Source organism: Lepeophtheirus salmonis, unplaced genomic scaffold, assembly GCF_016086655.4.
Source record: "Lepeophtheirus salmonis unplaced genomic scaffold, UVic_Lsal_1.4 unplaced_contig_17012_pilon, whole genome shotgun sequence".
Lineage (NCBI taxonomy): Eukaryota > Metazoa > Arthropoda > Copepoda > Siphonostomatoida > Caligidae > Lepeophtheirus > Lepeophtheirus salmonis.
The window spans coordinates 1-520 of NW_027292170.1; the positions used below are offsets into that span (position 1 = coordinate 1).

At 29.2% G+C, this 520-nt stretch overlaps 1 long non-coding RNA gene across 1 annotated transcript; it reads left to right on the forward strand.

Annotated features, from left to right (window-relative positions):
* The first annotated feature begins 6 nt into the window (after positions 1–6).
* Positions 7–384, forward strand: LOC121131108 (uncharacterized). The gene is made up of 2 exons (XR_011784141.1): positions 7–293; positions 352–384. It is a non-coding gene; the product is annotated as an uncharacterized lncRNA (long non-coding RNA).
* Positions 385–520: the final 136 nt, after the last annotated feature.

Here is a 520-nt window from a genome sequence, read left to right on the forward strand (position 1 = left end):
ATATCAAATATTATTCTTCGATTAATCTTTGGATACTAATGCCATTAATTCATAAAGTCAGAAGAGTCGAGTGTATTTGCGCAATGAGTCAAATGGATTGGAGTCGTATAATATAAATGTTTGGATTCAGAGCCAAGATCACAATATATTATTCCAAACTGAAACTATTAATTAAGAATAATTTATTTTTAGATGTGCGTAGTTATAATGAAATTGTTTATATTTATTTAGTATTACAAGGACTGAGAATTCAAATTTAATTTCGAAAGTATGATTTCAATAGTTTTTTTCAGGTTGGATCCTGCCTTCCTAATCTGCAGCTATTTTAAAATTTGTATTTTCCAATCATAGACAAATATACATATCATCTGTGCTTCAAACCTACTCCGTGAGTAAATACATATGACTCTGCAGACTCCGCCTCACTCATCAGCCATAATTATCATGGGAATTAAACGTACCTAGTTCATAAAAATAAACATTATTTTCATCCTTTTTTTTCCTATGGGAATATAGAAAA